The sequence below is a fragment of the Drosophila melanogaster genome, chromosome X (assembly GCF_000001215.4).
Source record: "Drosophila melanogaster chromosome X".
Taxonomy (NCBI): domain Eukaryota; kingdom Metazoa; phylum Arthropoda; class Insecta; order Diptera; family Drosophilidae; genus Drosophila; species Drosophila melanogaster.
The window spans coordinates 3,257,667-3,279,513 of record NC_004354.4 but is presented as its reverse complement, the minus strand read 5'-3'; the positions used below and the strand labels follow the sequence as shown (position 1 = coordinate 3,279,513).

Genomic DNA, 21,847 nt, shown 5'->3' with positions numbered 1-21,847 from the left:
TTAGCTGTAAAAGGCATTAACTTTGCACCGATTTTCACACATTCCAAAATAAAATCATTTCGTTAAAACTCATTAGCAAAGTTCGTCGAGGCATTTCCCGAATGGCCAAAGTTGGCTTCGAACTCGAACGCAACATGTAGTGCCCTCGTTTTTCGCCACCCCGAATTTTCCATAACCCCCCTGTTTGCCGTTGGCGAAATTTTCTTGTTTTCCACCTTCTTTCTGATTTTTTTTTTTTTTTGCAGCAACATTTTGGTTTTCTCTTTTCTTTTTTTTTTTTTTGTTTTTCGACCGTGCCTTGTTTTTTGTGCTCTTTTTGGCGCGTGGCTTTTTCCGCTGGTGCGCCTTAACAAGCTGCATAATTAACCTGTGAACCGTGACCATGACTCTGAGCCACCCCCTTCTCATCCCCTGTTGAGCTCCATGCTCCATGCTCCAAGCTCCAAACAGCCGGTGGACGCTGAAAAGCGAATTATTATTTGAGCTGGCCTTAGCAAACTATAACAACAATACGCTTTTGATTTTGTAAAAAACCAACGGAAATGCACGAGCTGGTTTTCTTTTTTATACCACATCTCTTTCTTTGTGCAGAGCACACTTTATTAAATGACATTGATTACAAGCGTGAGTTTGTTTTTCCGACATTAGATTCCGGCGAACTTAGCTCATTTCCACCATTCCGTTTGAAGTTAACATCGATTTGGATTGAAGTGGAACAGAAGTGGGGAGCAGGAAATGGGAAAACAGGATTCAAACGCAATTTTTACAGGAGATTTCTGCGCGAATGTCTGAGGTCCTTTTTCCCTTTCCTTTTCCCTTTCCGCTTTTCAATATTTACCGGAGAAAAGCAATCAGTTGCAACTTGATTTCATTAGCGGAAATGCATTTAAACGAAAGCTTAAGGTCAACGAAAAATCATTGCCGGTCATCGAGCGATGTGATTTCATCTATTAATCCATTAATCCATTAAAAATGCATGTATTTTACTAATTACAACATTTAGTGCAACTTTAAATGTGTCAAGTGCTTCAAGTTTGAATGCGCGAGGCTGCTACTTTCTTCTACTACTTAAACTATTACTTAAACTTCATTTGGTCAGCGATTTTGCGAAAAACTCCTTTCACGGCATTTCGGCAAGTCACCCAAATGGTTGGAAAATTGAAGGTCAGGACTCGTTAAGTTGCAATGACTGTCACATAACAACAAAAAGGGCAACCAAAGAGGACCAACGGCCAACATCTTGTGCAACAGTCACGCACACATGGCAAATTCGCTTGCAACACACACACACACACACAAGCTCGCACACACACACACACACGCAGGGACCGAAAGGATGTTACTGCAATTTTATGCAAATGGGTACCTTTTGCTCGCTTTGTTGCACGAGAAATGGAACGACAATGACGACAATTTACACCAAGAGAAAACACGTTCAGTTTCCAAAATACGCAAGAGATTTTCCATTTTGGTGAATAGATGAAGTATGCTACATTCATGTGTGCTGCATGTGATATCCTTCGAAATTTTTAGTTTAGCCCAGTGTAGAATAGGAATTTACCAGGATTCTTTTTTCCAACTTATCTCTTTGTGCATTCCGTTGACGCTTCACCTATTAGGTTCCTTTTTTTTTTTGGGTTCCTGGCACTCAAAGTAATTGCCAACCGGTCAGAAAACTGAGTTTTCTTACTCTGATTCGATCAACTCAATTGCCTGCAATCGTGGTTGTGTTGTGTTGCACCAGAAATTTCCTACGATAATCATACTTTTTTTGCAATCGATGCGATGCGATTGCGCACATTACCTAGATTGTTCATTTGCAGCGTTATTTATTGCACCTTGACTATATAGAGTGCATATTTGATTTGATTTGCCCGCTTCGCTCGTTTTCCTTTCAGCCAACAAACAAAATGCGAGGCAAGGGGAACTACAACAACAACGGCAACAAAACCAATTTGCATTTACGGCAAACAAGGCGAAAGCAATAAGCTTCATGTGTTGATTGCCACGCCCACGCCGCCCTCGTTTTGTGGGTGTGCATGTTTGAGTGTGTGTGTGTGGCATAGTTAACAAAGCCTTTTCTCCACCTCCCCGCACCTACATATATCAATACCCATATACCCATACACATGTCAACATCATTAGCCATATATCAACTTCACTTTCAATGCCTGCCCAATGAATTTCCTTAGCAGGCAGCGTGATAAAAAAAATGAAAGGCAGGCCGATGATGATTTAAAAATTTCCAGAATTTACGACTTCTTGACTTTGGGAAGCAAGTTAAAGATGGCCTTTAAGCCGCATTTAAATACGGCAAATATGTGCAGATATTGCTTACAATCGACAACAAACAAAACACAATTTACAACATTCTATTCGTTTATCTGGCAGATAAACTTGTAATAAGTTCATAATAAGAATTAGAGGCCTGAGAATCGAGAGTTGAAATATTTAATTTCAACTCAAAGATTATAGAAGTGCTGTCGAATGAAAAGAAAATAAATTAACCTTCAACCTGGTGGCTTTTGCCTTACATTTTAGGCGTTGGTTGGAAACACAGCCTATATTTGCCAAATAAATTTCCGCACACACATGTAACTACTTTCGATCAAAAGCAATTCATGACCAAGGTCATCGGTGCTGACATGCATTAAAAATAAATGTACTTTAAATTGACTTTGATAGCGGTGGCGTCAAGCCGAAAAGTGCATTATAATGTAAAAAAAAAAACGATAAAACCCACCGCTGACCTTTCTAGATTCATTGCATACTCATACTGCTACTAGGAAAATGGGAAATGGAAAATCCTCCGCAACTATCCAACCAACTCAATTAACGTCGTCAATAATGCACTATGATTGCAACAATTTCCCACTGGCGTAATTGATACGGAATGGTTGTTATGATCGGAATTGAATCAAATCAAATCGAATTAATGTAATGGCCCAAACGGTATTTCCCATGGATTACGCGAAAATATTAGTTAGTGAAAATTTTAAATTTCCTCGTAGACAATTAAATGCCAGAGAATAATATAATTAGACTACTGAGTGGCTTGAAATTTGTTGCTGAGTTTTCACAATTTGCCTAATTTAAGTGGTAATAATCATTACCATTTGTTTGAAAAACTAGTCTTTAAAACTCAACATCTTTCGGCTATCGTATTTTAACCGCGTCTAACTGAGATCACAATTCGTGTTTCACATTGTCGCTCACTTTTGCGGCTTTTTCCGCCCACTTTTCCGGGTTTTCCCGACCGCCCTCGCGGGCTTATTGCATCATTGTGTGCTCATCATGCCGGGCTAAGTGAATTTGGCTGGTGTAAGAGAATTTTAATGCATTTTCCACATAGCGATGGATGGATGGCATGGTTTGCCATCTCTAGCCTAGCGGAAAATCGAATTTTCCGAGAGAGGCGCAGGTGGAAAATATGGAAGCCGAAACGGGTGCACTACTCGCAGCTGCTAATTTGTGTGAATTTGTCATTTTTATATATTTTTTTTGTTTTTCTGGGAAATGCGGAGAAGGGCTATAAAGATAACAAAAAAACAAAAAAAATAACGGCGGACGATGTAAATTGGCAGTCGGAAAAGGTCAGCGAGGCTACTTTGTGTCGGCAATTCAATCAAACTTCCCATTAATAATGAAAGGCGAGAGAAAGAAAACTGAAATGTTAGAAGCTTTAAGCATTTTCCATTTTCCACGCACCCACTTTACCGCCCACTTCCGGCTACATTACTACTTAAGCCTATTCAAGCTGCAGGCACAGAAGGCGGAGGGGGGCGTGGCCCAGGGCAGTACGACAATCAAAGATACAAAACAGACGACCAAAACTAAAGGCAAACAAAAGCCGAGCGAAGAATGAGCAAAGTTGCAAGTGCGGCAAGGCCGTTTTCCTTGAAGAACATGAGCCAAATAAATAAAAAAAAAAATCAACACGCAGCCCAAGAAATTAACAAAACTTTTGCGTAAAGCACGCATAGCTCTTAAAAGTTCTCATTTAATATCATAACTTCGTCACATGTCCTTCGACAAACCGCATCCTGCTTCCAGTTTTATATTTCCAGCTTTCCAGCTCAGCAAAAAGATGAGCTCAAGATGCGTTGAGTTAATGAGAGGTATTCGTTATTCGTTATTCGACAGGTGCGTTTTTCGACCGGCCATAAATTTGCTTAATTTATTTGTGCGTGCCCGTCGCTTTAAATTCGCTAAATTGAAAGGTCGAAGACAATGAGGTGAAGTTTGCGACCCTCTGAGCCGCCGAACCACAAAGCCACAAAACCAATTTGATGATTACAATGACTATGGGGTATGGTTATATATGGGTATATATATTCCGACTTTGGGGTTGCTTTAAGTTAAGATGGAAGTAAATAGGTTAGTCGAAATTAGGGGTTCGAGGAAAGTGAACAATTCGAGTTTTCTCAACACAGAATGAACACTTTCGATTGTCAGAGACACGGCAAAGTTCAAAGTTTAAAGTTTGCAAAATCAAAATGTCGTTAATACAAAAATACAAAAGGGCAGCACAGCAAGCCTTTTCCATTTGCAATAGTTGTGCCCGCGAGTGACAAAAAATGTATTAAAGCCACTCGAATGCGGTTAGGTTTTTTTGGTTTTTGTTCAAAATGAAAAACTGCCATTTCGACCATTATTTATTGCTCTCTTTTTTCTTTCCAGCTTACAAACATTTGAATTTACCCACACAGCAATGCGAGATATCCTTTTTGTTTGCCACCTGGTCTTTTGTGTTGGTTAGCTTAGCTTTATGGCAAACCTTATATAAACGGCATTATTGTAACTAATATTCAGACACTTCATTTCATTAATATAGTTTAAAAACTAGTTGCGTTAAGTGTGCAAAAGTTTAAATTTATTGTAAACTATTTGCTGACTGCCAATCGATCTTTAACCCACTTGGCTTTTCTTGATAGTTGCCATTTATTTCCATAATAGAAACATTTTAGGGAATTGTAAGAATGGCCAAAACAACAACTTCTTCACACGCAACTTTCGCCCCTCGCCGACCACGCCCCTAATCAATCAGTCAATTCAGCCAGTCAGTCACTCATCCCCGCCCCATTGGGTTGTTTTTTTTTTTTTTTGTTTCTTTCTTCTTCCAAGTTTTCCCCTAAAAAGTAGGTGAACGAGAGTTGGGTCACAACATGGCATGCAACATTTTTTCGGCAAGGAGGTTAACAATTTGAGTAAAGAATAACGCTGGCCTCACAAAGGCTGACCCCAAAAAAAGAAAAAAAAAGAAGGGAGTTCTTCCGCTGAGTGTGAGGGGCTGAAAAACGTCGAGCAAAATGCAAAATCGATTGCGGAAATTTGCCCTGAACAAGGGAGCTTTAAAGAGTCGGTCGTCGGTTCAAGTTCGCTGGGGGCAAGTGTTGATCTTTTTCACAAAAGTGGATGATGGTCTAAGGGAGCATCTGGTATCTATGACACACACACACACACACACACACACACACACACTGGGCACACACATGCATATGTATGCAGGAGAGGCAGTCGTCAAACATTTGCCTTGAAAACGACAGAAAGCGGTCTAAAATGTGCTGTGAGTGAGTGAGCACGGGTCGCAGCTATTGTGGCAAATTGTTCCGTTAGGACAGGTACAGTGAACACCACAAAAAGCCGCAAAGGAATGCTAGAAATTTCAGATCTGCCAACACATTCAAAAGAGATTAAAAAAAAAACCCAAGTATTTTCTTTGCTCGACATCATTCGATCGACCGACAGCTGTCAATATTCCCATGGCCTCCATTTTTATGACCCCCCCCCCCCCACCCCACCATAAATAGGCAATATTTTTTAGCGAGTGCCGCCTGTGATGGCCTTATCAGTTGGGTCTGCTTGACTACTGGGAGAATGGACAGGTGAGTGTGTGTCTGCCTTTGGCTTTGCTCATTTTTCCAGTTACTGCTATCAAAATATTTATAGGCACTTCAAGCTCACACATGGCCAACTCGATAAATTGTTTTGCCATCGCTCTTTCACGCTCTTTTTAAGGCGATTTAAGGCGAATATAATATGCTTGTGCCTGCTCTCTCTTATTGAAGGCAATTATATAGTAATTCAATGAATAACAAGGACTACAGCAAATATTAAATATGAAATGAAACGAGCAAGTGAACAATATCCTGGCGGAAAATGCGCAGATGATAGGCGGAGTTTTTTTTTCCCATTCCTCTCAACCAAGATGCATGCTCTGTTGGCCAAAAAAGGTGAATGACAAGATGAAAGGAAAAGCGAAGACAAAGAAACGAGACGGAAGAACGCTGTCACGTGGCGAAAGGTGAAAGCTGAGGCAAAGTTTGCTCCTCTTGTTGTTTTTTTTTTTGTTTGTTTGTGTTAGACTTTTTGTTTCACTTGCAAGCGTTTGGCTTATGATCCATTCAAGTAGAACTTGCTCAACTGATACTGTTCCTTGTTTGTTTCGCTTTTTTTGTGGCCACTCATGTTTCATTGGCAGCTCAGCTTAAAAGTAATTGTCCCAGTTAAAGATTCAACATTGAAGATGCTCAGATTTCCCAAATACTTTATATACTATATACATACGCGTTTATATTTTTATTATTTTTCAACAACAGCTGTCCTTCAAGAAAATCTAAGATCTATCAAGCGCAAAATTGAGCAATTATAATTAGAAAAAAAAATATATATATGAACAGACTGTGCAGCAATATAAGCTTTCATTTTTTCATTCGTAACATTGTTTGTTTACTCTCGTTGCTTTTACTTGTATTTTTTGGCCAAAACTATTCGCGTTAGAGGCAGGCGTGTGAAATGGTTTAGTTTTCTCTTTTGGCCTCGCACTTTTCATAAGATTTTGCTTCACTTTAATCCGCTTTTCCATTTTCCTCGCCTCAAATTTTCCTTTTGTTGCTCACCACTTTTCTCTGACAACATTTCATATTCCTGCGCTGTTTGGTCTTGTGTTGCTTTTACCATTTTCCTCTGTTTTGTGTTTCTATGTCAGTGAGCGGAATTTTCATTTGCTCTTCGGTCACGCCCCCATTTCCCGATCTCCTCCTCAATCCTTGAGGGGCAGGAATGAATGGCTTTCTTTGTTTGCTCTTTATGTTTTGTGCGTGCGGGGATTTGTTTTTATTGGAATTATTAATTGTTCATTTTTTTCCCAGTGACAAGTACGTGGTGCAAAAAAGGAAAAACGTTTCGTAGAAATATGGCCTGAAGCCCAAAAGATATATTCTTTTGACTTTGCCCGCCGTGTCTTGCACATCATACCACCTGCTTCTGCAATTGCATCGCTACTTGGTAAATGGGAACGAGGCTGTCAGCACTAATTAAATTATGAAGTGTTTTTTTGCCACATTTAACCATACCACCCTCCACGTCGTAGCCACTTGCTCAGCAGCGTGTCAATGTCAGGCGAGCGAAACAAGTGCACTTTCCTTTGTAAAATCAAAAAAAAAAAAATTTAAATAAATTTCGAGTCTTTATACAACTCGTGAAACTCTTCAAAAGTTTTGCGAAAAGTTTTTTCTATTTATAAAAAAAGGATCAATTACTTTAGTTAGAGCTCTGATTTTCTTTCCATGTTGCCGTAGTTGTTGTGGCTCGTGTGCTCAGCGAGCTGGGAACACTTATACACCAGACTTTCTCTCCACGGGTGGTAAACAAATAACCAGGAAAAAGCGGAAACGGAAGCTGTTTTGAGCATTGTTAGGGGAAGTGGCAAGGGTTGGACGAAAAAAAAAAAGGGGTGGCTGGGCGATGGCAGAGCTCGTGCGGCACTCCCGAAAAACCCACACACAAACAAAATATTCATACAAATTAGGAGGCAAATTAAATTCACACACACACGCTCGAGGGTCAGCAAACGAAGCCATTAGATGGTTGCGAGGGGGTTGGGGGGTTAAGGGTGGCTTGTGGAAAATGGAAATGGAAAGTGGAACCCGGGGAAAACAGGTGGAAAGACCCAGGGGCCATTCGACAATATGAAAACTGATTTGTGCTCGTTATTGTTAACGATGTTCATTAAAAAGTTATTGTGTGCCCGGAAAAACGCAAGGAAGGCAAACATAAAGAATTTTCCCTGCCTTTGGATATACGGTTATGAGAAATATGAAGAGTTTACTAACCGGTTTAACTACTTAATGGTTCGCAGAAAATAAGAACTACAGGTGTCAAATCGGACTAAGCATATTTTTGCAAGACGAAAAAAAAACATTAATTAATATTTTCAATTTCCAACTGAAGCATATGAACATAATATATCTTCTATGGATTATTGTTAAAGAAAGAAAACTGAGAAGCAGATGTCTTTTTTTTTGTTTTTTTTTTTTTTCTGTGGACATGTTTACCACCGTCTTTATGCCAACTTACAAAGGTTTTATGTAAGCCAAATATGCTGGCGGCTGTCAGAAGACAACCTGTTGACAAAAATTGCAGAAGCATCTCTTGTTCATCTTATATAAAAATACCGTCATCACAGTTTATTCGCAGCAATTTCCTCTCGAAATCAATATGAAAAACATAGGAAAAACATAAAAGAGATGCTGAGGGGTGAAATTAGCCTCAGGTGAAGTAAAAGGGAAAAGAATATGCGAGCATAGCCCGGAATCATAAGTCGTTATGAATAATGTCTTAAAAGCTAATGTAGCAACCACATTACATTTAACATTACACATTATGTTAAGTAAAATGATTGCTTTAAAGACGATCAGAGAAAGGAAGAAAGTGTTTGCCAGGATACTTGACTCTTCATAAAAACAAAAAGTTGGCTAACTAGCTAATATTTTAAGTTGTCATTTATGAACATTTTCCCCTTTTTTCACTCAAATTCCAGCGGTTTTTTTACGTTCTATTATACATTTTTTTTTTTTATTAATTTCGAGCGTAACCATCTGGTTTCTGGGTTGCTTTCTGTTCCACGTAACCTGCAGCCATCAAAGAATTCTTGTCAACAATTTTGCGTTGCGCGGAAAACCAGTCAATCCCCTTCTACTTGTCTAGCCCACCTTTAACCCCTGATACCCGGAAAAGCGTGTAAACTTGATTAGCTGCCAGAATGCAGAGGCAGCAATTGAGCACTAGAGCACTTGGTCTACTCTTTCAAGAACTTTATCAACAATAAAATGTGACAAAAGTGAGCTGGTTTCAAGCAGACAATTGGAATGAGTTGCGTACAAAAAAAAAAGCTGCATGACATTAAAAAACAAGTTGCAAATTAAATTAAAAATTCCTATGATAAATTTTTGTCTTTTTAGATCAGTAATCAAGCCGACTAAAGTTGTAGTACGAAAATATTTTCATCGCCTTTTGATGCCGAAGACATATGTACATATACATATGTAATCTCATCAAACGAACAGTGCACCCAATGGCATTTACCACGCCCACTTTCCATTCTCTGTTGAGGATTTTCCGGTCGTCGAATGAGTATTTTTATTTCGTTTTTTATTTTTTTTTGTTTGTTTGTTGCTCCAATATTAAGTTGTCAACATGGCAACACAGTGGGAGAGACTGTGGGGTCGGAGGGCAAATATTTTGCATAAACTACAACCAACTGAAGGACAAAACAGAAACTGGAATAGAACAAAAACCAGCAAGAGGAAGTACAGCGAACGAAGGACCAACGAGTGACAGCCATCCAAACTGTCGACTTTCTGTCAATCGCTATCATTTGAAGTATGAAAGCGAAAGGCCAAAACCAGAATACACTAAAAATATTATATTGCATATTAGCTAGCCATATCTTCCAGCAAAAAACAAAAAGAAAAACAAGCGCAATTATTATTGAGATTTTTGGATGACCTTTCTGAGTGTAGCTTCATTCGCGATGCTTGACATTTGCCAGCCATCCGCTCTCACTCTCACTAGCTTCTTATGCGAAATATGCGATAAGGATAATAAGCACACACACACACACACACATAAATATAATAAGGCCAAAGGATTGCCGCGCGCGCCAGTCTGTGTTGGTATCTCGTAGCAAGGATGTGGCCATGTGTGCGTCAACATTAAGCGCATCAACGTTAATGGCTCCAGCAGAAACTCAGAAGTTCGCCAGCTCAGAAACTACGGGCAACAGTTAGCAAGGACATCGCATAACAGTCGAGGAGCTTAGTGATCCCAGCTAGGAAGTGGACACTTAAGGAGACGCCGGGAAAGGATATACCCGGGCAAAGCAGCAAATATGAGTGCACGAGTTGTTTCAACATCGCTCATACGCACTGTGTGCCCCGGCAACAATAAATATGCTTATTGCTGCTTGGTTTTTTTTTTTACTATCCTCATCACTTATGCTTTGTTTGTAAACACAGTTTGTCGGCGAGTTGAAAAATACATGTTTCTTTATGTCAAAATCAAAATATATAGCATTTAAGTAGTTGGTAAAAACAACTAACTACTTAACTCCATTTTGGGCCAGCCATTTCGTGTGCCTTTAATTGCCGATACTCGCCGCACAAACGGACTCACTTTACTGAACGAGCATAGCACATTCAGCACAGCTTTTTCCGCATTTTCCACCGCCTTTTCTTAGTTTTTCTCTCATGGCCTGGTTAATTTGTTTGCCAAACGCAAGCCCAAGGTCGCAAAAACCATGGTCAGGCAAAAAAGCAACTTGATTAGGCGACATAAAACAAGTTAATGACAGTGCTCATTATGTCGTCGCAGAGGGTAAGGAAAATTCAACTTTTCCAGGCGCTGAACAACACACGCCATTAATCATTGAAAACAGAAGAGCAAGCTTCTCTCTTTCGGCTCAAAAGTGTACATACGAATAAATGGAGTCTGAAAAATGCATAAATCGTATATAGAGTATTACATAATTCAATGTAAGCCTTGTATGGTATGGTTTATAAGAAAAAAAAAAAAAAAGAAATGCCCAAAGATTTTTCACTCTAAAAGGTAATTTATGGCTTGGCTCGCCCGCAAGAATTGATACATTTTTGAATCCGCTGCGGGCAGGCAAAAAAAAAAAAATATAAAATAAACGAGAAACGGGGCTATGCTCCGCACGAAACCGAATAAAAATGATGAAAGACTTGCGGGCCACATTGCGTATACTTGATGAGTGAAAGCCCAATAAAATGTCGACAGAAAAGGCATAAAATCTTAACGAATCAACAAAACGAGAGGCGGTGAGCCCAATGAGCAGTGCGGCATTGAAAATGCGTAATTGAAAATCTAGGCCGACGAAAGTTGCCATCGCTTTTGCAAAAACTTTTGCAAGTGCCATTCATTATTAAATCAAATTGACACGCGTCCATTTGCCCCGGACTTCTTTGCCACCTTTTTCACTTACCTATCCTGCCTGCACTTTCGATCGATCGATCAGGTGAATCCAATGCAATTACACCTTTCTCGAAACTTTCATTTCGGCTTTCGTTAAGCGAAAAAACAAAAAAAAAAAAAACGTATCCAGCGAATGCATTTTTTAACAGCCCTCGCTCTTTGCCATTAGAATCAGGGTAACTAAAAGTAATTTGCGGCTTGCGAAAGTTTTGTTTTCAAGTAGTTGCAAATGGAGTACATTTATCATAGAAGAAAGGAGTCCACAGCGCATTTTGTGCCATGCATTTAAGTTCTTGCTTAGTGCAAAACATTAAGCTGAAAGTTTAAACGCGTACTGAAAGCAATTTGAAACCGTTTTTGGACTCTAGAAAGTGCACTTTAATTTTCTAGCGAATTGTGCAAGCATATTCAATCAAAAGAACCCAATTAAGTTTTCAATACTAATCCAAAAAGGACTCGCTGATTATGCCGTCCTCAAAAATAAAATCGTGCTTACCTAAGGAACCAGTGAAAGTCGATTATCGAACTTGATTGGAGTTGCCCATTTTAAACTTTTCTCGTCTCGAAATTATAGTTGCCAGAGGAGGAGGCGTGGCAGGTTGCGGCGAACGGTGGGCGGTTGGTGGCTGGTGGCTGGTAGCAAAGTAATCATAACGTAACATGCAAAAGGGCAGCGAAACAATGGAGCCCCCTTTAACCCAGACCACTGCTTTCGATTGACACGTAAACAGGGCCAAAAGCCGGGCTAAGCGATGCTACTAGAGCTGAGTGGTATTGTCGACGTGTGGTTGGAGCACCACCCACTGCACCCACTGCACCACCCACTGCACCACCCACAGCAACACCAGCTGTCTGCAAATGAACGCTGGAAAATTGCTCGAGACCCAAGCTCATAATTGGCTTTCGTCCTAAAACGTAGTCGTGTGGAAATGCATACATACAAAAAGCAAAAATAGTAACGTATATTAAGTACTTGGTTTTGTCTAGTTAACATTGATTTTAGAGATATGCTAAATATATGATAAATATATTGTAGCGAAATTTCAGTGCCTAAAAGTGTGCTAAACAATGTATTGTTATTGTTAACTAAACAAATTACAAATGTCGCAACTATCTTGAACTAAAAATTTGCGTGCAACAACAAAATATGTTCGGTAAATATAGCAGTGTTAATTAAATAGTTTTTATTTTTCATTTTTAATAGCTGACCAAAAGAAATATTTTTAAGATAGTTTACCATTGTTTTGTCACTATAATTACTCAAAATTGCTATTTACGTTTTAATTTATTAATTTAGTGCATTCAGTTATGGTATGCAATGTGTACAATAGGTTGAAAAGTTAGTTGAAACTGGTCAGTGGCGGCTGACTTAATTACATGGACGGTGTGTAATGTTGTTGCCATCGGCAACTCAGCGGTAACTTTTTCATTTTCTATTTTCCATTTGGCACTTTTCCCACTAACATCAAGGACTCCCCATTCCCCCCCATCCCCCCGCCAATAATTCAAAACTTTCGTTTAATTCAATTAGGGCTGGAAAGTTGCACTCGACTTTGTTGCATTTTCAGTACTCGGAATGGGATGCTTGTTTGCGGCTAAAACTTGGCAATTATTTGCATCACAAAGTCGAGACTTACGCCCACCATTTGCCAACTACTGCGTGGGCGTGGCCGGAATGCGAAGACAGCCAAAAAGGATGCGCCTCATCGATTGATTGAATGGATAAATAAGGATTTCCTGCCGATTTGTGTTGCTATGCAATTAAATTGTTTACCCAACGTCAGTCGTTTCATTTTACTCGAATAATCTTAATAACTGCAATGCTAAATCCTTTAAAGCTCTTCTAATTGGTTCTCAAATTCAAAAATGAAATCAGCTTAAAGTGTTGAAAGCCAGGCGATGTTGTGTGTAAAACATCAAGTCAATAATTTTTTATATTTGCTTTGATCCGTTAATTAATAATATTCGAAATGAAAGCAACTACTATCTACTATTATCTAAGTCGGAAATATCACCGAAATATGCATAGGCAATTGGCAATGCTGACACGTTTCCGATTAGTTTACAATTATTTTATTTTGTTCTTATTCTTTTCTTTTTTTTTCACAGTCTAGCTGCGATAAGTTTATGGTCTGTGTCCTATAAATCACAATCAAAGTCATGTTAACAAGTTATTTGTACTCGTTGCTTCTTTCGCAGTTGCTTTTTTTTTTTGGTTTTATTTTTTTTTACAGCCCTTATCTGCTTATCAGCTTATTTGGAGAGCAGCCGAAGAAAATGAGCAACGACGCGGGAAATAATAATAATAATAATAATAACATGCACATCAACTGGCGGCTATCGCATATGGGCCAAAAAAAAAAAAATATATATATATATATGCGAGTGCGATAACTCTTACTGGATTAGCTGTCGTGCGGCATTATCTCTTCTATAATTCATTTTCAGTTTGGCTTTGGATTTCACTCGGATTTCGTCGCCATAATACCGACTAAGATCCCTGAAAATTCTATTATTCCTACTAACACATTTTTCAGCTTACTGCCTTTTTTAAATAGTTGTTCAAATATTTACTATTATCGAAATTAACAAATATAATATTTTGCCAAATAAAGTCAACTGTTGCATTAACAAAACATAATTTCTGTTAAATATTTTTTAAGCATTATTAAATTGTATTTTTCCTTCTCTTTTTTGGTTGTTTTTGCCGCAGCATAAAGTTTTTACAGACCAACTCCAAGCTAATTAATTATTATCACAACTTTGTTCAACTCTGCAATATGCATGATATATACATATATGTTTCATTTCGCATTTATCCAACGCTGCTGACCAAAATCAAAGTTGGCCCACAGTCTGTGGTCGGCCAAAACTTTTGCATTCTATTACAGTCGCAGGCTTATATGAATGTCGAAAGCTAATCAAAAACTCATTCAAAATTCATACCCAACAGGTAGAAGAAACATATATATATATATATGTATTTATATGTATTTATAGGCCGAGTAAAATCCAAATCAAAATCCAGCTGGCTAAAGGGTTGACAAATTCCGTTTACAAAACAAAAGGAATTCCGAGTGGGGCAATGGGGACAGAACAGCTCTTTCCTTTAGCCATTTGCGAATGTAAGGGCCAAAGTTTATGCAAATCATGGGACGGCATTAAGTTACTTTTAAAGATTTACAGCACAGACCCTTTGACTCAACTTGAAAGTAAGTTATTATAACAATGCTATACAATAAAATGATTTTTTTTTTGTTTTTTAATAATTAAGAATCGAAACTTCCACAGAGGCCATAATCTTTCGATTAGTGAAAACCTTCACATGAAACATTGTTGTAAATTCATTGGAATGCCCAACGATTGACATGTGTGTTATTGACACATCGCCATTGTAATTATTGAGGTTTTCAACGTGCATATCTATATCCCGTTTAGAATTCAATTAGGACTTTGTGTGCTGAGGTCGATTGCCACATGCCAAATGGAAACCTAAGACTCTGAGGCCGAATGAACATGGTAGCTTGATGCGAATGCAAATTGCATTGCATAAACGCAAATTATTTTGGCCACAAAATCAGACCACAATTGGTCCAATGTGCGTCTCCATGCGACAGCTGCGGCCCATTTACATGCTTCCCAGGTTTCGATTATTAATTTCGACTGACAACTGCACATGTTTCTGGACGGGAATCTCCCTCAAACGATATGATTAGGCGCGGTTGTTCCATCCAAACGGCCCAGAAACCGTGCCCAATCAAAGACCCTTTTAATTTGGAATCGACTGGGAACCGATGCCTCATGCCCCATGCCCCATGCCACATGCCACATGCCCCATGGCACATACCTCATGCCCGAAAGCCACAAAAATCCAAAATCTGGACGAATCTGGTCGATGAATCCTAATGTAAATTTGATGAACATGCGTGTCGCATTGTCTTTCCACACGTGACTGCCTTCGAAATTGATTTCAAATTGCAGATCAAAAGGAAATATGCCAATTTTGTATTAACGTAACATTTTGTAATGTTAATAATATTTTTTAAATCAAATGTTTTCTCAAAAACCCTGCAACGATTGTGTATTCAATACAAAAATTAATTTGCACACGTTTATGCTAAAAGCAGCTTGTATTTTCGCATCATTTTCGGTTGTTAATTATTAAAATCGAAACAGAGACAAGTGACATGACTTGCATACCCCACATTTATTTCTTTTATTTGTTTTAAGCGACCCAAAAAAAGAAGGGCAAAATCAAAATAAAAAAGGAGGCTATCCAAATGGGAACGAGGAAAAACTGAGGCCCAGCAGCTGGAAAATCGAAAATCGATGGCTCAAGTGGAAAGCGAATCGCTGGGGGCGGGGGGCGAGTAGGCGTGGCAAGGGGGTAGACGGGAGATGGCTGGCAAAAAAAAAAAGAAAATATAAAGAATTTCGAACAATTTTCACGTCGAGAAATCGATGGTGAAGATTCTGTATGCTGGGTGTAAAAATCGCCATTGAATAGCAGCTGGAAAATCAAACAATCGAATTCAATTATTTCGTTAATTCGAGCAGATAACACAGGTCGTATGCGCAATGTCAGCTAGCAATCAAAACGGAAAAACACTCGATAAACATTTGATGGATGGCCACTTTCGTCGAAGATAAAATAGCCTCTCGAAATCACTTTATGCACATTTTTAAGACTTTCTGAATTTTCTAAAATGTTGATTCTTCGATTTTTCGTTTCGCATTTATTTTATTAACCACATTTTATGGGTAAATTACAAAAAAATATTTCTAAGTGGCTAATAAAATGGGCTCAGAACTGTTTAAAATAGAATGCTCATTATTCGGCACAACTATTGTATTTTTTTATTAATGACTGTTTATGTTTGGTTATACACAAAAGATGAAAGCCTTAATTGTTTATGGCTGTTTATGTTAGTACTAATGTGTTAAAGAAGAAGAAAAATCTGGTAAAGTAATTGCGAATATAAAGCTAATTAAAAACTGTGATATTACTGTCTATAGCCGTGTGCAAATGGTTTTTTCAACTTTTTCATAAATATTAAAAGAAACTTTTAAACAACTAACTATACTCTGTATTTGACTTTTGCCAGCCCAAGTGCAAAATGCATCCATCATTTAGATCGTAACATTTGCTAATGCCACTGACCGGTTGTCACAAAGTTCGGGCGTTAATTTAAACCATTAGTCGGAGAGCCAAAAACGGAAATGGCTTCCAACAGATTGTCAATTTCGATTTGTTCTTGACTCTCTATGCAAATTTGGCTCATCGATAATGGCTATAATCTATGACATATGGTGGTACACCGTCCGTTGTCTTGGCCAACTCTAAACAGAACACGACACAAAATGTACATTGAATATGAATGATGTCAATGATTGATTGAACTTGTCGCCCCAAGTGGCTCTTATCAACGCATTCGTATTGCTATTTAATTACAAAACTTTTTAGCTGATTTGAAGTTAGACAACGTTCTTTGCGAACTTTATGTGTGGTGTGGCAAGTAATGTACAATATATATAAAAAAAACAGAGCTGCTGTAATATTCTCGCACAAATAAAAGCGAATAAATGTAGCTTTGAAATAAGTTGAAATTGAAATATTACGTATACGCACTATTGCACACACACACACACACACACACACCGAGAGCAGAAAAAATTGAAGAATTATTTGATCAAGACACAAGAATACACTTTTCCAAACGAAAAAGTCCTTTCAGTTCGTATTTCTATATGTTCTATTTGTTGTAGTTGAACAACCTGTCAGTGTTTTGAAATATAACGTATACGCACCATGTACACAATGCATTGTAAATTAAAAACAACAAAATCAAGTATTTACAAATGTTCACCATTCCTACCTTTATTTCGCATTTTTAAAGGCATTTCGACGAACTGCTTTTGCCAAAGAAAACCTGTATGTATTTATTTTTACATTTCTTAAGTTCACATATTCATCAACTTAAATTCAGAATTTCCTGGTGAAAACCCTATTAAAATGTCAACCAAAAACACGTTTTCTCCGTTTCCATAAACCAAGGAATAAAAGCTTAGCATTCCGCGTAGGGTATTTTAAGTTCCACCCCGTCATGTTGACAGAGATTATGTGACAATAAGCTTAGATAATTCATTTGCTAAGAGGAGCAGAGCACATGAAGCAGCCTCACCAACACCAGCAGCACATATCCAATGGAGAAAATCGGAGGGGAAAGTGATGAAAAGGAGGAAGGGAAAGTGGGGACAGGGAAAGTGGGGGCAGGGGCAGGGGAAAATGGGCACTGAACAGAAGCAGCTGTCAATTGTGTAAATATTTTGTGGCAAAAGTACAAATAGAAATGCTGTCGATAAATCGAAGCACATGACTAGCCTTGCATTAACAGCTGCGACTTGTATCGTGGATAACTGTGTGTGTTTCGATGTAAAATGGGGATTTAACTGCGGGAAGGGGAGTGAAAGCGGGGGAGGGGGGGGGTGTGTGTGCTACTTAGGGGAAGCTGTCAATTACATTTCAATCAATTGGAGTTCGTGTCGCCTGGGAATGGGTATAAATGAACCATCAAACAGAGAATGCCTCATCAGCAAAATAGTCAAAGAATGTTTAAAGGATTTAGTGGCTAATGAATGTCTGCATAATTGGAAATAACGATAAATATAAGATATGGATATGAAATGAGAAAATGGGCAAGTGACTAGTAGATATTCTAAGGAAAATGTGCCAGGAAAAAAAACTGCCATCACAATCAGAAAAACAGTAGTGACGAACCACTCATTTGGTTTTTTAAAACTCGTTCATTTTGCCGATTCTGGCATTTCGCGAGTAATTCATTTGGAAAGCATTTTCATCCAATTGCAAAGAAATGAATATCTTGCTGGTACATTTGATTTGCAAATGTGATTCATAAAAGCCAAGAAAATGAACGCAAAAAGAAGTTCGCATCGAAAATTCCCACATTGTTCCATTTAAATGTAAATGGGAGACACATGTGGGTAGCATTTATTTTTTCCTCTTTTCAATTATCCTGTTGTTTTTTTCGCGCAAACATGGCTCCACATATTAAAATCGCCTTGATTTTTCAATCAAATTTATACATTTGGTCTTTCTCTAGGTTCTCTAGGTTCTCGAGTGAAAGAAGAAATAGTAACCGCTAATCAATATCTAAAGCTGTAAAACCAAATCTAATCGATCTAATCGTCAAGATTTTTATGGATTCCGTCTTATGAATAAGGTAAGTAAATTCCAATGGTTTTCGCAGTCGCAATGTCGCCAGGGAAACGGGCACACGTCAATCAGTTTTTGATCGAACTACAGTGGACACCCGGTTATGTCACACGCTCGAATAAACTTCTGTGTTATCTTTTACTGTTTGAATTGTATAATTCTCGTTTTTTTTTTTTATTTATATATATTTGTTTTTTTTTTGGGGCTTGTAGAGCTCTTGTCCCCGGAATACCTACTTCAGGCCTTAAGTCGTCGGTTCTCTATCGCATTTGGGCTTATCTTATCGACTGGCCAGCGACCACCCCCATCCATTCAAGCACCTATCCACACCGATCCATTATGAAACATTTCTTATTTCTGTTTCGTGATTAATTTTGAATAAAATAGCCGCTGGCCGCGGCAATGGCAAGAATTAAAAATAAGCTACGCCAATCAGCAAGTGAGATATTTCAAATAGGCGATGCGAAACACATTCGCTGTCGAAAGTGTTCGCTTATTCTAAATTTTTTTTGCAATTCCCAACAGTATTGTATCTTTATCTTTATTAACAAAACCCAAATGGACCCAAATGATCAAAGGATGTGACTTGCTAATATACTAATACTTTTTGGACAAAAGGAAGCACCTGAGATGGCAAACTCTTTCCGAAATGTTCGGTGCACGATTCAATCTCTTCATCTCTTCATCCTCGAATGGCAGACACTGCTGCAGATGCATTTCTCAGATAGGCCTGCAGGGGGCGGCGATGCGGTTCCCATTGCATGGGGGCGTGGCAACAAAATGGTGTGCCTCAAGAGCCCAACAATTGAGTGGCACATTCAGACGAGTGGATCCATTCGAATGCGAATGAGCAGTATATATTCGGCCAATTAAAATCGAGTCTGGCGTTTGGCCCAAAGGCAGATGAGCGTTAATATTGATGAACTGGTCATATGGCATAAATGCTTAATTAAATAGTGCAGGACAAAGGCATTATTTTGTTGAATCCGGAATTCGTAGGGAAATTTAACAAAAATTAATTACAGCTCTCTTTTGCAGTTTGATTATTATATGCTACAATTTGGCAATAAACATTAATTAATCTAACCATAAATAATGATCGATTTAAGCGAGCGAAATAAACACCTGGCCTAAGACTAATTGATTAGTTATTATTTACATTTAACATTTAGCTACATTTGTTTTGAATGCATTTTTCCCATTTATGTATTTAATATTCTGCTGACCCCCGACCTAAAACGAATATTCATTACTATACGGATTATGAAACACAATTTACACTTGAAGTATGATTTTAAATAACCCCAAAAAACCATGTAAACCATTTGATTTTGTAACCCACTGATATTTCCAGCAGCAAATTGCAACCCGCTGAAATCACAAAGAAATGTGCAAAAATCGCCGCCATTAATTATGAATTACTGAGAAGGATACTATATAGTATGTTGAATTAATTGGCAAGAGCTTCTGTGAAAATTCGCAGCTGCAACTAATCCGATGAATTGCATTTAATATGCCCAGGTCCACTCTTGAGAAAATAAATAAATAAACGCGTGCTCAACAAGTTTTGGCTTTGTGTTGTTGGCTTTGCCCAAAAGAAATTTTTAGTGAAAAAGTCAAACCATATTTGTATTTAAATACGCATTCAATTCGTGCAAATTCTGTGGCCAAAAACCAATGAAGCCTGCCAAAAACAATATTCCGCCGGCATTCGCACAGTTGTGCGAAAAACACTAGGTGTGCTTTCAAACAAATAAGTTAATTATGTTTTTTATAGTGGCAATTTTTATGTGAAAATTGAATATTCAGAAAAAAATTACATCTATTAATTACAGTACAGATAGTACATATGTATTCTTCTACTCTGCCTACAAACTGCGAATACGACTAATATTTGAATAACAATTGTTTTGTTTGTAGCGCAAAATTTGAACCACAAATCGAATCAAATGCAATCGACTGCAAAATAATGTATACGCTTCAAAGGGAATATACATACATATATGTGCATATATATGGGTTTATATATCTGGGTTTTTGGGGAACCAAAAGTATGCGGCAATGAGGCAAGATTAGTTTTTTTTTTTTTTTTTGTTATGAAATATTAGCTTAATAACTTCAGATTACCTTTTTTGGGATCGGTGGGTACGTTGTCCTGCGGATCCTGCGGTGGTTACTCGTGTATTTCTGTTCTTTTTTTCTTACAGTTTTCTTTGTTTCTTTCTATTTTTTTTTTTATTTTTTTTTTTATTTTTTCTTTTATTTGCGGGGGACTGGGCTGTAAGCCCACCGACTTGACTTACGGCACAATTTGTTTTAATTGCTTTTTAGCCTTAACTTTTTTCTTGCTTTTCTCTTGAATTTCTCGGCGTTTTATGTATTTATCTCTCTGCTGCTGTGGAAATTAACGCGCAATGCAAACAAAAGGGAAATTCAACATTTTCAATATATGTGTATTTTACACCTTTGCGACTTTTCGTGTTTTTGCGTGTTTTCCTCTTTTTTTTTTTTTTTTTTTTTTGGGTGAAATACAGTTTTGTCTCGTCCGCAGTTTGGTTTTATTTTTTGGTTTATTTTTATCGTTCCGTTCGTTTCAGGGCTCAAACGCAAAAAAAAAATAAATAAATAAATAAAGTACGGGAGCGGGCAGAAGGAGCGGCATATTCATCCACTCGACTGCTCAGTTTTATAAATAAGTTCTGTGTTTTCGGTCTTGTGTTCGCCGCTATTTTGTTGCCAGCGAAATGAATTTTAAGCCCAGCTAACATGATGATTATGTGACCCCCATCCCCATTCCCACATTCCCCCATCCCCCCATTCCCATCCCCATCCTCAAGCACATCCTCATTCTCATCCACATCCACATCCACAAAAGCTCAGATATATATCTTCGAGATTCAAGATACCAGATACCTCATTGCCGTACACCATTTATTGCACCAGGGAATGCGTTAATTATGCGAGACGAGCACTTAGACAGCAGACTCACAAGCATTTCAATTTTGACGAATTCCTCTGGCTCCCTGTCTGTTTTCATTTATTTATTTATTTTTTTTTTTTTTTTTTTTTGGTTTTCTTTTTCCTTTCCGGCATTGGCTTGGCTTGGGGCAACTTGACTTCTCTACTGGATTAGCAAGGAACTTTCTTTTTCGAAATTCTCTTGGGAGGAGAATTGAATTGAGGCAACTGACAGAAACGCTCTGTGTTCAGTTTAATATTTATATTTCAATTATTAAAAAGTATTATAGTTAGAAGAGTTTATTATTTTTTACAGCAATTTTCTTTTATCGAATAGAAGGGCACTGCGAATTCGTTCAATTTTCAGTTGTCCCATTTAGT

At 38.1% G+C, this 21,847-nt stretch overlaps 1 protein-coding gene across 10 annotated transcripts in view; it reads right to left on the bottom strand.

Annotated features, from left to right (window-relative positions):
* The window catches only part of dnc (dunce), a 167,328-nt gene that overhangs the window by 64,254 nt on the left and 81,227 nt on the right, over positions 1-21,847 (bottom strand). For 4 of the 10 annotated variants that reach the window (NM_001272272.1, NM_166968.3, NM_166961.2 and 1 more), the window contains one exon: positions 20,636-20,903. The exons of 4 other annotated variants lie outside the window; for them this stretch is intronic. The gene's annotated coding sequence lies outside the window, so the exon portion shown is untranslated. The remainder of the gene's footprint in view (positions 1-20,635; positions 20,904-21,847) is intronic. 2 more of the 10 variants (NM_166965.2, NM_166962.2) reach the window with 1 other exon arrangement.